The sequence below is a fragment of the Callithrix jacchus genome, chromosome 9, assembly GCF_049354715.1.
Source record: "Callithrix jacchus isolate 240 chromosome 9, calJac240_pri, whole genome shotgun sequence".
Classification (NCBI taxonomy): Eukaryota; Metazoa; Chordata; class Mammalia; order Primates; family Cebidae; genus Callithrix; species Callithrix jacchus.
Genome location: NC_133510.1, coordinates 11,006,577 through 11,019,610, shown reverse-complemented (window position 1 = coordinate 11,019,610; position 13,034 = coordinate 11,006,577). Strand labels below are relative to the sequence as shown.

The window sequence follows — 13,034 nt, the reverse complement described above, 5'->3', positions numbered from 1 at the left end:
GGGACCATGGCAATGATTTAGCATGGTCACATGTTTTTATACTATTTGAAAAAGCAAGATTGTTTTAGTATTCATTTTCTTTAAAATATCTCACAGTGTTTCATGCCTGTAATCGCAGCACTTTGGAAGGCTGAGGTGGGTGGATCACCTGAGGTCGGGAGTTCAATACCAACCCGACCAACATGGAGAAACCCTGTCTCTACTAAAAATACAAAATTAGCCAGGCGTAATGGCACATGCCTGTTATCCCAGCTACTCAGGAGGCTGAGGCAGGAGAATCACTTGAACCTGGGAGGCAGAGGTTGTGGTGAGCCAAGATAGCGCCATTGCACTCCAGCCTGGGCAACAGAGCAAAACTCCATCTCAAAAAAACAAGTAAATAAATAAAATAAAAATAAAGCAGTTAGTGTAATTTCCCCAGTTGCGTATGCTCAGCACCACAAAACCTGAATCTGCCCCCAGTAGCTACAAATAGGTTTCATGGGGAAGGGATAGTGGTGACAAGATTTGATTGCCTTCATTTTCCTAAAAACAGAAAGCAAAGTCTACACTCAGAGTGAAGTAAGAAGGAATATGGTGGTTGTGGAGGAGGTCAGGAAAGTGACAAAGGTTTGGAAAAGCTGACAGTGGAAGAGGGAGTTGACAAAGGACACGTTATAGGATCCTCTTAACAGCACAGACGGTGCTGCTATAACTGCCTACCAGAAATGTGGCGGGTGAGTGAGTATCATGAAGAGTGGCCGTCTTGCCTCTATTTTTCTTTTTCTCTTTTTTTTTTTTCTTTTTTGAAACAGAGTCTGTCTCTGTCACTCAGGCTGGAATGCAGTGATGTGACCTCAGCTTACTGCAACCTCCACCTCCAGGGTTCAACCGATTCTCATGTCTCAGCCTCCCAAGTAGCTGGGATTACAGGCATGTGCCACCTTGCCTGGCTATTTTTTTTTTTTATTTTTTAAATTTTTTAGTAGAGACAGGCTTTTGCCATGTTGGCTAGGCTGGTCTCGAACTCCTGGCCTCAAGTGATCCACTTGTCTCGGCCCCCCAAAGTGCTGGGATTATAGGCATGAGCCACTGCAACTGGCTCATCTATTTTTCCATCCTTCAATGGGAATAACACTTGTTCCTAGCTACACCATGAAAATATCACATGGGATGCCTAAGAAGAATTCACTATAATTAGAAAATAAGTTTACTTTGTTTCTAATCATATTTTTTTCTGTTTTCAACATCAGTTATATAAAGCCCCTGTAAAGTTTATTAAAACATAAAAAAGAAACACTCTACATTAAAGTTCTTACGTTTGTCCCAAGCAGGATGAAAAAATATCTGCAGTAGAGAGTAACGTGGAAAAGGGAATCAGAGCCAGAGAAAACAGAGGAGGGAGTCAATTTAGGGGAGAGGATGATGGCAGAGTTAGAATATTGGTTACATCCAGCCAGGCGTGGTGGCTCATGCCTGTAATCCCAGCACTTTGGGAAGCCGAGGCAGGTGGATCACGTGGTCAGGAGTTCAAGACCAGCCTGTCCAATATGGTGAAATCCTATCTCTACCAAAAATTACAAAAATTATCTGGGTATGGTGGCACATACCTGTAGTCCCAGGCAGGCTGAGGCAGAATAATCACTTAAACCCAGGAGGCAGAGGTTGCAGTGAGCTGAGATCGTGCCACTGCACTCCAGCCTGGGATGTGGTTGAGCATTGAAGTATTGGCAGCAACACAGAGCCAATTTGCAAAGACCTCATAATACTTTTTTCTTTTTTCCCTCTAGGAGTTTAAGAAAATATTTAATAAATCATTAGCTGACTATCATGCTAAAAAAACAAAGACCACACAATTCAAAGAATTGTATAAAATAGTTTAGAAAAGTCACTAAACAAACAACTAAAACCTACAGTGCGCAACAACAAATCCTGGGACAGAGAGAATTTTATTTCCAGAGTTACCACATCATTATATTCAAAATTACTTTTCAAGAAAAAATTATGAGGCATGCAAAACACAATGAAATATGCTCTGTTCATAGCGGAAAAAAATGAACAAAAACAGTCCTTGAGGAAGCATAGGCATTGGGCTTAATAGACAAAGACTTAAAATCAACTGTCTTAAATGTGCTCAAAGAACAAAATGAAGCTGGCCAGAGTGGAGGCTCACACCTGTAACTCCAGCACTTTGAAAGGCTGAGGCAGGTAGATTACCTCAGGTCAGGAGTTCAAGACCAGCCTGAGCAATATAGTGAAACCCCATCTTTATTAAAAATACAAAAATCAGCCAGGTGTTGTGGTGTGCACTTGTAGTCCCAGCTACTCAGGAGGTTGAAACAGGAGAATTGCTTGAATCCAGGAGGCAGAGGTTGCAGTGAGCCAAGATCACGCTACTACACTCCAGTCTGGCAACAGAGCGAGACTCCATCAAAAAAAAAAAAAACTAAAGGAAGCCATGGACAAAGAACCAAAGGAAACCAGGAGAACAGTGTCTCAACAAATAGAAAATATCAATAAAGACAGAAAAATTATTTAAAGGAACCAAATAGAAATTCTGAAGCTCAAAAGTATAGCAAGTGAAATAAAAAATTCACTAGACATATTCAACAGCAGATTTAAGCAGGCAGAAGAATCAGAAAACTGAAGATAGGTCAATTGAAATCACCCAATCTGAGAAGCAGAAAGAATGAAGATAAGTGAACAGACACTAAGAGAATTGTGGGATGCCATCAAGTATATCAATATATGCATAAGAGAAATCCCAGAAGGAGGAGAAAGAATACTTGAAAAACTAATAGTTTAAAACTTCCTAAATGTTTTTTTGAGACAGTCATACTCTGTCGCTCAGGCTTGAGTGTACTGGCATGATCTTAGCTCACTGCAACTTCTACCTTCCAGGTTCAAGCTACTCTCATGCCTCAGCCTCCTGAATAGCTGGGATTACAAGTGCATGCCACCACACCTGGCTAATTTTTGTATTTTACGTAGAGACAGGGTTTCACCATGTTGGCCAGGCTGGTCTTGAACTCTTGACCTCAAGTGACCCAGCTGCCTTGGCCTCTCAAATTGTTGGGGTTACATGTGTGAGCCACCATGCCCAGTCAACTTCCTAAATTAATAAAATACATGAATATCTAAGAAGCTCAACAAACACAGGGGTTACAAATAAAGAAACAGAGAAAACTGGAATGGACCCTGTGATGCCATATTAGTAGGATATATTGGTATAAATGCATAATTTTCAATATATGTGAATAGGTATAGAAATAAATAGACCAGGCGTGGTGGCTCACACCTGTAATCCCAGCACTTTGGGAGGCCAAGGCAGGTAGATCACCTGAGGTTGGGAGTTTGAGACCAGCCTGAGCAACATGGAGATATCCTGTTTCTATTTTAAAAAATAAAAATAATTTTAAAAAGAAATAAATATAGTTGTAAGTATATATATGAATATGTGCGTGTATTTGTGTATGTGCGCTCACACAAATTCTAGCTCTGTCTAACAAGAAAATGTGTTAGTTAATGCCTACTAATAAGCAGGTACCAAGGCAGAATTCAATGTGCGAGAGATTATTGGGGGAGTGTGATAGCCTCCAGCATGGTCCCCAATGATTCTCACCTCTTGGTAGTCACATTCCTGTGAAATCCCCTCCCGCACTGAGTAGGATTGACCTATTACTGCAGTGACAGCATGTGACTTTAAGGCTAAATAATAAAAGACATAGTGGCTGCTGTGTTGTTCTCTTGAAACAGTCACTGTAGGGGGAAAATCAGCTGCCATGTCATGAGGATGCACAAGATGCCCTATGGAGTGGTCCACGTAGTGAGTAACTGAGACCTCATTTCAATAGCCAAGTGAGTCATCTTGGAAGCAGATCCTTGAGGCCAAAGCCAAGCCACCATATGACTGTGCTTTGGAAATTTTTTGGAGATTTGCAACAGTTTGAAAAAACTTGAAGATAAACCAATACAACCTAGGTATATTTTGTGCTACCTGATAGGATATAATGAGAAGAAAGCAGTTATCACTTCTATGATATTCCTCCAAAAAGTGAATCTTTCACCTGAATCTAATCACATGAAAACACCAGTAAAACCCAAATTAAGGGACAAGTTATAAAATAACTGACCTGTTGCCAGGCACAGGGGCTCACCCCTTTAATCCCAGCACTTTGGGAGGCTGAGTCAGACAGATCACGAGGCCAGGAGTTCGAGAGCAGCCTGGCCAACATGGTGAAACCCCATCTCAACTAAAAATACAAAGATTAGCCAGCCGTGGTGGTGGGTGCCTGTAATCCCATTTACTCAGGAGGCTGAGGCAGAAGAATCGCTTGAACCTGGGAGGCGGAGGTTGCAGTGAGCCAAGACAGTGCCATTGCACTTCAGCCTGGGCAACAGAGCGAGTCTGTCTCAAAATAAATAAATAAATAACCGACCTGTCTTCTTCAAAAGTATCAGGGTCATGAAAGTCAAGGAAAGACTGGGGAATCGTTCCAGGCTGAAGTAGACTAGACGGACAGAATGATTCAATGCAGTGTGTGATTCTGCACTGGATCCTGTTGCTAGAGAACATTTTATTGAGACAATTGACAAAACTTGAGTGAGATCTGAGGATTGGATGGTGATCATGTATCAATGTTAATTTTCTAATTTTGATGGTTGCACCGTGATTAGGTAGGAGAAGGTCTTTATTTGTAGGAAACATTAAAAGTATTTGGGGTGATGGAGCACCAAGTCCTCTCTCTCAAATGGTTGAGAACAAAAAGTTCTTTGCATTGCATTTAACTTTTCTTTTTGAACTTTGCAAAAGTTTCAAAATACAAAAGAAATAAAAGTACGCATGTTATTTGAAAGATAAACGTGTTATAAATATAAGGTTTTATCATTTAAATCCGGAGAGCTCTTTAACATCTTTTAACTTGATGAGTAACTACCCTCTTTCTTTTCTCCTGTCCAAGCTTAGTTTAATTCATTCACGAGACTGAATGGAATCTCAACATTTAAATACCTAATCTCTTTCTTTCATCTTTGGCACCAAGAAACTGGATTTCCCCACTTGTATGAGTCACCTGATAACAAATTTCCCAGCTTAAATAGTTTTAAAGTTGTACTATTAGTGAAGCAACACTGTTAATTGTGTCTCAGATTCAAGGATTTATAGTAACAATGTGTTTTAGCATGCATAGTGTTTCTTTTTCAACATACACGTTTTTCTTTGATGGTATAAAAAGTCTTTCTGATGTTGAAGAGTTTTAACGCAGTTATGCCATGAAGAAAACACCGCTCTGCTCCTCACTCCCAGAAAATCACATAGCTTGATATGTTTTTAGCCTTCATTTGAATTGTAAAACACTGAATTCTCAGTCCCCATGCCCCCCGCAAAAAAAAGAAATGAAATGAAAGAAATATGCCATTGCTATTTTGGTAGCATTTGTCCAGATAAATAAAACATGATTGGCCGGGCGCGGTGGCTCACGCCTGTAATCCCAGCACTTTGGGAGGCCGAGGCGGGTGGATCACGAGGTCAAGAGATCAAGACCATCCTGGTCAACATGGTGAAACCCCGTCTCTACTAAAAATACAAAAAATTAGCTGGGCACGGTGGCGTGTGCCTGTAATCCCAGCTACTCAAGAGGCTGAGGCGGGAGAATTGCCTGAACCCAGGAGGCGGAGGTTGCGGTGAGCCGAGATCACGCCATTGCACTCCAGCCTGGGTAACAAGAGCAAAACTCCATCTCAAAAAAAAAAAAAAACATGATCCTGATCCCACCCTGCCTGTCGCTGCCATTTCTGAGAGTGAAGCTAGAGAACACTGCAGTCAGTGGAAAAAACATGTTTTTTTTTCTTCACTGTCAGAATCTGTTCCATTGGGAGGCGAAGTATATAAACCCAATTTTTGCCTTGGAGATAAAGAGAAAAAAATCAATTCTACTAAGATTTACTTTATGTGAAAGCACTTAAGCAGATTCCCTAGACCTGTGATTCTGAGATGTTGCACCCCCCAGCCACCTGACTTTAGGCAAAGTCCAATAACATTTAGGTTGCTGGAACTGGGGGTGTGGGAGATGCTACTGGCATAGAGGGCAGGGACATTGCTAAGCATCCTACAGCAGACTTAAAGGGTCCTCACAAGAGAGCTGGCCAGGCGCAATGGCTCATGCCTGTAATCCCAGTGCTTTGGGAGGTGGAGATGGGAGGATCTCTTGAGCCCAGGGGTTTGAGACCAGGTCGAGAAACAGTGAGAGCTCGTCTCTACAAAAAATAAAAATAAAAATTGGGCCGGGCGAGGTGCTCTTGCCTGTAATCCCAGCACTTTGGGAGGCCAAGGCAGGCAGATCACGAGGTCAGGAGATTGAGACCATCCTGGCTAGCATGGTGAAACTCTGTCTCTACTAAAAATACAAGAAACTAGCCGGGCGTGGTGGCATGTGCTTGAAATCCCAGCTACTTGGGAGGCTGAGGTAAGAGAACTGCTTGAACCTGGGAGACCGAGGTTGCAGTGAGCCGCAATCACACCACTGCACCCCAGCCTGGGTGACAGAGCAATACTCTGTCTCTAAAAAGACAAAAGGCCTGGCTCAGTGGCTCACCTCTGTAATCCCAGCACTTTGGGAGGCTGAGGCAGGAGGATCACTTGAGCTCAAGAGTTAAAACCAAGTGGGCAACATAGCAAAACCTTGTCTCTACAAAAAAATTTTAAAACTAGTGGGGCTACTCAGCTGTAGTCCCAGATACGCAGGAGGCTGAGGCAGGAGGATCATTTGAGCCCAGGAGGTGGAGGCTGCAGTGAGCTGTGACTGTGCCACTGCACTTGAGTCTGGGTGACAGAGGGAGACCCCCCCACCCCCAAAAAAAGGCCAGGCACAGTGGCTCATGCCTGTTATCCCAGCACTTTGGGAGCCTGAGGAGGGTGGATCCCTTGACCCCAGGAGGTTAAGGCTGTGATGTGATTGTGCCACTGCACTCCAGCCTGGACAACAAGAATAAGACCCTGTCAGCCGGGCACGGTGGCTCACGCCTATAATCCCAGCACTTTGGGAGGCCGAGGCGGTGGATCACAAGGTCAAGAGATCAAGACCATCCTGGTCAACAAGGTGAAACCCCGTCTCTACTAAAAATACAAAAATTAGCTGGGCATGGTAGTGCGTGCCTATAATCCCAGCTACTCAGGAGGCTGAGGCAGGAGAATTGCTTGAACCCAGGAAGCGGAGGTTGTGGTGAGCAGAAATCGCGCCATTGCACTCCAGCCTGGGTAACAAGAGCGAAACTCCGTCTCAAAAAAAAAAAAAAAGCTGTTAGTGCCAAGGTTGAGAAACCCTGTCGAAGATTAATGCAGAGTACAGAGGTACAGAGAAGAAAGAAGACCTGGGGAGGAGTGGGACAACACCAAGAAATACAAACACAAAATTAAGAGGGAAAAAAAACCCTCAAAAACAGTGATTTTCACACTGATTTATAAAGATACAGGATCTTAGGGATTAACATTCCTATTTGGTGCCCTTTTTGGATATTGCTAATAGGACTTTAAGGCCATTTTAAGTTTTTCTACTACTACATTTTTATCAATTCATTCACCAAGCATTTCTTGAACACCTACTGTGTGCCAGAGGCTGGGAACACAAAGATGGGTGAGCCTTTCTCTTCCCTGGGGAAGCCGGGAGATTTTAGTGGTGGAAATACCTATAAATAAAGAATTAGAATTCCAAGGGCAAGAGGTAAAGGGCAAGAAAAAGAGTCTTTGTCTACGTCAAGCAGGCCTGCTTATCTCCTGCCATCTTCATATCCGCTCGCACCAGTGAGTGTTACTCCCTTTACACGACAGAAGAAACTGTGGGATTAATAACCAGAGCAGACAAGCATGTGTCAGAGCCTGTTCTCAGTGTTTTTATTTACTATTTTCTAATTTATTTTGTTGTTGCTGCTTTGAGACCAAAGTCTCCCTCTGTTGCCCAGGCTGGAGTGCAGTGCTGCGGTATCGGCTCACTGCAGCCCCCGCAGCCCAGGTTCAAGCAATTCTCCTGTCTCAGCCTCCCAGGTAGCTGGGATTACAGGTGTACACCAACATGCCTACCTTTTTATTTTTATTTTTATTTTTTTGAGACAGAGTTTTGCTCTTGTCCAGGCTGGAGTGCAATGATGTAATCTCAGCTCACCACAACCTCTGCCTCCTGGGTTCAAGCGATTTTCCTGCCTCAGCCTCCTGAGTAGCTGGGATTACAGGCATGGGTTACCATGCCCGACTGGCTAATTTTGTATTTTTAGTAGAGATGGGGTTTCTCCATGTTGGTCAGGCTGGTCTCAAACTCCCGACCTCATGTGATCCACCAGCCTAGGCCTCCCAAAGTGCTGGGATTACAGGCATAAGCCACTGCATCCAACCAATTTTTGTATTTTTAGTGGAGACGGGGTTTCACCACATTGGTCAGGCTGGTCTTGAACTCCCCATCTCAGGTGATCCACCCACCTCAGCCTCCCAAAGTGCTGGGATTATAGGCAAAAGCCACCTCACCCAGCCCTCAGTTTTTCTTTTTATGGAACTCATTTTATTTTTTTATTAACTCATTTTACTTTCACAACTATCCTTTGAGGAGGGCTGTAATATGATCACCCTCGTTTTACATCCGTGGGTGCTGAGGGACCAAGGATTTAGGTACCTTGTCCAAGGTCCCATAGCCAGGCTGTCTGGCTCCAGAATCCATGCTTTTCACAATCCACGCTGGTGCTTCTCCTACACCTCATCCAAAGAAAATGGTAGATCTGGGCTTAAAAGCTGGACTGTGATAAAAAACCCAATGCTCTTCTGCTACACGATATTCTCCCCTATTCTAGAAAAGTGCCCAGCATGCTATAGGCTCACAGGTGTCTCACCATGTCTGAAGAAGCCAAAGTCGATTTCAACGGAAGGTAGCATCTGAACTCACATTGGGTGTCTAAGGAGGTATATGCCAGGAGGAAGTTCAGACAAAGAGAGAAGGGAAAGAGCAGGTGGACAATAACAACAGATTCCACCGTGGCTAGCAGTCTGCTGTGGTTGAAACGTAAACTACACAAGAGCAAAGGACTAAAGAGATCCTAGAGGCCAGGTACAGTGGCTCACACCTATAATCCCAGCACTTTGGGAGGCCAAGATGGGATGATCACTTGAGCCTAGGAGTTTGAGACCTGTCTGGGCAACATAAAGAGACCTCATCTCTACACACAAAAAAAACAAAACATTAGCTAGGCATGGTGGTACACATCTGCAGTCCTAGCTACTCAGGAGGCTGAAGCAGGAAGATTATTTGAGCCTGGGAGGTTGAAGCTGCCGTGAGCCATCATCATACCACTGCACTCCAGCCTGGGCAACAGAGCAAGACCCTGTCCCAAAAAAAAGAAAAAAGAACCTAGAGAAGTAAATAAGGGCCAGATCAAGAAGTGTGAGCTTTGATTTCCAGGCAAAAGGTAATTATTAAAAGACCATAAGCAGGCTGGGCATGGTGGCTCACACCTGTAATCCCAGCACTTTAGGAGGCCAAGGTAGGTAGATCACCTGAGGTCAGGAGTTCGAGACCAGCCTGGCCAACATGGTGAAACACCATCTCTACTAAAAATATAAGTTAGCCAGGCGTGGTGGCGGGTGCCTGTAATCTTAGCTACTCAGGAAGTTGAGGCGGGAGAATCAATTGAACCCAGGAGACAGAGGTTGAAGTGAGCTGAGATTGCGCCACTGCACTCAGCCTGGATGATGGATGACAGAGTGAGACTCAGTCTCAAAAAAAAAAAAGAAAGAAAGAAAAGAAAAGACCAGACCATAAACCGGGTATGATCTGACCTGACATCAACCCATATTTTGGGGTCTAGAACAAATATTTCCCATTCCTTTCTGTCCACATGCTCTGCTCTTGCTCTTTTCAATTTCACTTCACCTAGTTAAAATGTTTATTTTTTAATTTTAATTTTAATTTTTAAATTTATTTTGAGACCGAGTCTCACTCTGTCACCCAGGCTGGAGTGCGGTGGCGTAGTCTTGGTTCACTGCAACCTCTGCCTCCCAGCTTCAAGCAATTCTTGTGCCTCAGCCTCTCATGTGGCTGGGATTACAGGCTCACACCATGCCTGGCTAATTTTCATATTTTTAGTAGAGATGGAGTTTCACCATGTTGACCAGGCTGGTCTCGAACTCTTGGCCTCAAGTGATCTGCCGGCCTCAGCCTCCCAAAATGCTGGAATTGCAGGTGTTAGCCACCACACCTGGCCTAAATGTTTATAATGTGGGGAAAGGAGGAGAAATCTGGACTGGCTTTCCCCTAGCAATTCTCAGCCTCTGTCAGCGCCACGCAAGCCTGCTGACATGCAGGAGTTATTAATGATGACGGAGTGCTGTTGAAATCAGTAAGCAATGTGATACAGTTACAACCAAAATTACGCTTTCTAGATTGATGTGGTTGGGGATATTTTGAGTGACAGTCATCTTATTAGTAATACTCATATAGTGCTTTATAGTGTACCAAGCTCTTTTACATGCACTCTGTTGTTTGATCATCAAAACAAACCAAGGAGGTAGGTATTATCCCATTTCACAGATGTGGAAACTGAAGCTTCCAGAGCTTGTGTGAGTAAGTGGAAAGAATAAACACAGAACTCCAGACTTCCAGTCTCACCCTCCATCCTTGCCTTCCTGCCTCTTTAACAATGCTTTTTCTTTTCTTTTCTTTTTTTGTGTTTACATGTTTGAATTTTCCTGTACGAGTGGGACAGCAAAAGCCATGAGACTTGACTTTGCCTTCCTCTGTCTTGTGTAGGGCTGGCCCACTGTGGCCCCTGTGCTTGCTAATGCAGCTCCGTGATGTTTTTCCAGATGCTTCCTGTCACCCTTAGCGGCTCTTGATCCTCATGGATCAAGAATGTGCTTCTCAGCCGGGTGCAGCGGCTCGCAATTTTGGAGGCCAAGGTGGGGGGATTACTTGAGGTCAGGAGTTCAAGGTCAGCCTGGACAACATGGTGAAACCCTGTCTCTAGTAATACAAAAATTAGCCAGATGTGGTGGCGGGCACCTGTAATCCTAGCTTCTTGGAAGGCTGAGGCAGGAGACCTGGGTGAACCTGGGAGGCAGAGATTGCATTGAGCTGAGATCTCAACACTGCACTACAGCCTCGGTGACAGAGTGAGACTACATCTCAAAAAAAAAAAAATCAACAACAACAACAACAAAAAGGGCGTGCTTCTTGACATGGCATGTAAGACTTCTGCAGCCTGGCTTCTGTCCTACTGTGACCTGCCATCCTGGTTTGCTCAGGACTGAGGGACAGGGGACTTTCACTGCTAAAACGGGAACCGTTCTGGGCAAAGTGGAGCAGTTGGTTACCCTTGATCTCCCTCTCCAGCTGCCCAATCTGCCACTCTCAAACTCCGACTTCTGAGTGTCCCAGCAATTGCTGTCCCGTTTCAACCCCGTCTTTGCTTATGCTATTCCTTTTATTGAAAACACATACCTGTAGCTTCTCTCAGCCACTTCCTACTTTTTCTTCAAAACTATGTTCTGAAAGGTACGTACTGATTCCTTCCTTCCTTCCCTTCCTCCCTCCTTCCTTCCTTCCCTCCCTCCCTCCCTCCCTCCCTCCTTCCTTCCTTCCTTCCTTTTTCTCTCTCTCTCTTTCTTTCTTTCTTTTATTTCTTGAGATAGAGTCTCACTCTGTTGCCCAGGCTGGAGTGCAGTGGCCTCATCTCGGCTCACTACAACCTCCACCTCCTGGATTCAAACAGTTCTCTTACCTCAGCCTCCCAAGTAGCTGGGATTACAGGGGTGAGCCACCACACCAAGCTAATTTTTGTATTTAGTAGAGACAGGGTTTTACCATGTTGGCCAGGCTGGTCTCAAACTCCTGAGCTCAGGTAATCCGCCCGCCTCAGCGTCCCAAAAAATTACAGGTGTGAGCCACTACGTCTAGCCTGTCTCTTTCTTTTTTATAATTTTTTTAAAACATGGAATGCTTCACGAATTTGTGTATCATCCTTGTGTAGGGCCATATTCATCTTCTCTGTGTCATTCCGATTTTAGTAAATGTGCTGCCAAAGCATTCGTGTCTTTGGCTGTGTTGTGAACTGAATGTGCCCCCAACAATTAATTTCATGTTAAAATACTAACACCCAAGATGAGGGTAGTAGGAGCGGGGGGCCTTTAGGACATGATTAGGTCATGAGGGGGAGCCCTTACAAATGGTATTAGTGCCCTTGGGCCGGACATAGTGGCTCACACCTGTAATCCCAGCACTTTGGGAGGCTGAGGTGGGTGGATCATGAGGTAAAGAGATTGAGACCATCCTGGCAGACACAGTGAAACCCCATCTCTACTAAAAATACAAAAATTAGCTGGGCGTGGTGGCATACACCCAGCTACTTGGGAGGTTAAGGCAGGACAATCACTTGAACCCAGGAGGCAGAGGTTGCGGTGAGCCAAAATCATGCCACTGCATTCCAGCCTGGGCGATAGAGCGAGAATTTGTCTCAAAAAAACAAAAAGTTACTAGTGCCCTTATAAGAAGAGACACAAGAGAGGTGATTTTTTTTTCTCCCCCATGTGAGGAGATGATAAGATAGCCATTCACAAACCATCTGCAAACCCGCAAAAGTGCCCTCACAAGACACCAGATCTGTCAGTCACCTGACCTTGGACTTCCCAGTCTCCAGAACTGTGAGAAATGTGTCTGTTGTTTACAACGCTTATTCTTTAAGCCTCTCACTCTATGGTATTCTGTTATAGCATTCTGAATGAAAACAGACTTCTCTTCCAGAATATGTTATGCCTCTTTGTAAAGTATCTTTTTATCCCAGTCTGTTGTAGAATTCCTGGCATGTAGTAGGCAGGTAATAAAGCTATGTAAGCAGATCAAATGTTGCTAGGACTCTGTAAGAATTTTCTCAGTTCCCTTCCACAGATCTCTTGCCAGAGAGAAAAGGTTCCCCTCAGGGCAGCAAGGTAGAAGACTCAAGAAGTGAGCAGAGTTGAGATCATAGAAGGCTTGGCCTTCCATGCTAAGGGGTGCAGACTTTCATGTTTTTGCAATGGACATCAT

The 13,034-nt window shown here is 44.2% G+C and overlaps 1 non-coding gene across 1 annotated transcript; it reads right to left on the bottom strand.

The window, feature by feature from the left end:
* Window positions 1-11,937: 11,937 nt before the first annotated feature.
* On the bottom strand, window positions 11,938-12,039 carry LOC118144607 (U6 spliceosomal RNA). The gene has a single exon (XR_004729373.1). It is a non-coding gene; the product is annotated as a U6 spliceosomal RNA (small nuclear RNA).
* Window positions 12,040-13,034: the final 995 nt, after the last annotated feature.